A 2,299-nucleotide genomic window follows, 5' to 3' on the forward strand; every position below is an offset into this window, starting at 1 on the left:
TTGTTATACAGTATACAGTATGTATGTAAATGTATCCATGTTAGAAATAGTTTTACCATAAGTATCCGATACTTTCTGAACTTTGTAAAACATGCTTTTCACTTCGTCTGAATGTGTCGCATTCTGAATCTGTAAAATAAACAATAATCTCTGTGTCAATCTGAAGTGGAACTGATGTTATTCATGCAGTCTCAGCCCTCCTTCCCCCTCCTCTCCTATAGGAGACATCGACCATATCTGCATTTCTCTATCTGTCTGTTGTACCTCTACTGTAGATCTCTCTATCTGTCTGTTGTACCTCTACTGTAGATCTCTCAGTATTTCTCTATCTGTCTGTGGTATCTCTACTGTAGATATCTCTGTATTTCTCTATCTCTCGATGGGGAGCTATGCTGTAGATCTCTTTGTATTTCTCTGTCTGTGGTACCTCTACTGTAGATATCTCTGTATTTCTCTGTCTGTGGTACCTCTACTGTAGATATCTCTGTATTTCTCAATCTCTCTGTGGTAGCACTACTGTACATATATCTGTATTGCTCTATCTGTCTGTGGTAGCTATACTGTAGATCTCTCTGTATTTCTCCATCTCTCTATGGGGAGCTATGCTGTAGATCTCTCTGTATTTCTCTGTCAGTCTGTGGTATCTCTACTGTAGATATCTCTGTATTTCTATATCTCTCTGTGGTAGCTCTACTGTAGATATCTCTGTATTTCTCTGTCTGTGGTAGCTCTAATGTAGATATCTCTGTATTTATCAACTCCCTGTGGTAGCTCTACTGTAGATCTCTCTATCTGTCTGTGGTAGCTCTACTGTAGATATCTGTGTATTTCTCAATCTCTCTGTGGTACCTCTACTGTACATATACCTGTATTGCTCTATCTGTCTGTGGTAGCTCTACTGTACATATACCTGTATTGCTCTATCTGTCTGTGGTAGCTCTACCGTAGATCTCTCTGTATTTCTCCATCTCTCGATGGGGAGCTATGCTGTAGATCTCTCTGTATTTCTCTATCTGTCTGTGGTAGCTCTACTGTAGATCTCTCTGTATTTCTCTATCTCTCGATGGGGAGCTATGCTGTAGATCTCTGTATTTCTCTATCTGTCTGTGGTATCTCTACTGTAGATCTCTCTGTATTTCTCTGTCTGTGGTACCTCTACTGTAGATATCTCTGTATTTCTCTATCTCTCTGTGGTAGCACTACTGTACATATATCTGTATTGCTCTATCTGTCTGTGGTAGTTATACTGTAGATCTCTCTGTATTTCTCCATCTCTCTATGGGTAGCAATGCTGTAGATCTCTCTGTATTTCTCTGTCAGTCTGTGGTATCTCTACTGTAGATATCTCTGTATTTCTCTGTCTGTGGTAGCTCGACTGTAGATATCTCTGTATTGCTCTATCTGTCTGTGGTAGCTCCACTGTAGATATCTCTGTATTTCTCAATCTCCCTGTGGTAGCTCTACTGCAGATCTCTCTATCTGTCTGTGGTAGCTCTACTGTAGATATCTCTGTATTTCTCAATCTCTCTGTGGTACCTCTACTGTACATATACCTGTATTGCTCTATCTGTCTGTGGTAGCTCTACTGTAGATCTCTCTGTATTTCTCTATCTCTCTATGGGTAGCTATGCTGTAGATCTCTCTGTATTTCTCTATCTGTCTGTGGTATCGCTACTGTAGATCTCTCTGTATTTCTCTATCTCTCTATGGGTAGCTATGCTGTAGATCTCTCTGTAATTATCTATATGTCTGTGGTATCTCTACTGTAGGTCTCTCTGTATTTCTCTGTCTGTGGTAGCTCCACTGTAGATCTCTCTGTATTGCTCTATCTGTCTGCAGTATCTCTACTGTAGATCTCTCTGTATTTCTATGTCCGTGGTACCTCTACTGCAGATATCTCTGTATTTCTCTATCTGTCTGTGGTACCTCTACTATAGATATCTCTGTATTTCTCTGTCTGTCTGTGCTACCTCTAATGTATATATCTCTGTATTTCTCTATCTGTCTGTGGTACCTCTACTGTAGATATCTCTGTATTTTTCTATCTGTCTGTGGTAGCTCTACTGTAGACCTCTCTGTATTTCTCTGTCTGTGGTACCTCCACTGTAGATTTCTCTGTATTGCTCTGTCTGTGGTAGCTATACTGTAGATCTCTCTGTATTTCTCTATCTCTTTATGGGTAGCTATGCTGTCGATCTCTCTATATTTCTCTCTCTGTCTGTGGTACCTCTACTGTAAATATCTCTGTATTTCTATATCTGTGGTACCTCTACTGCAGATATCTCTGTATTTCTTTATC

General features: G+C 39.9%; 1 protein-coding gene across 2 annotated transcripts in view; it reads left to right on the top strand.

Annotated features, from left to right (window-relative positions):
* LOC106605820 (germ cell-specific gene 1-like protein) overlaps positions 1-159 on the top strand; it is an 8,220-nt gene extending 8,061 nt beyond the window's left edge. For both annotated transcript variants that reach the window (XM_014201781.2, XM_014201782.2), the window contains one exon: positions 1-159. This exon is cut by the window's left edge and continues 688 nt beyond it. The gene's annotated coding sequence lies outside the window, so the exon portion shown is untranslated.
* Positions 160-2,299: the final 2,140 nt, after the last annotated feature.

Source organism: Salmo salar, chromosome ssa05, assembly GCF_905237065.1.
Source record: "Salmo salar chromosome ssa05, Ssal_v3.1, whole genome shotgun sequence".
Classification (NCBI taxonomy): domain Eukaryota; kingdom Metazoa; phylum Chordata; class Actinopteri; order Salmoniformes; family Salmonidae; genus Salmo; species Salmo salar.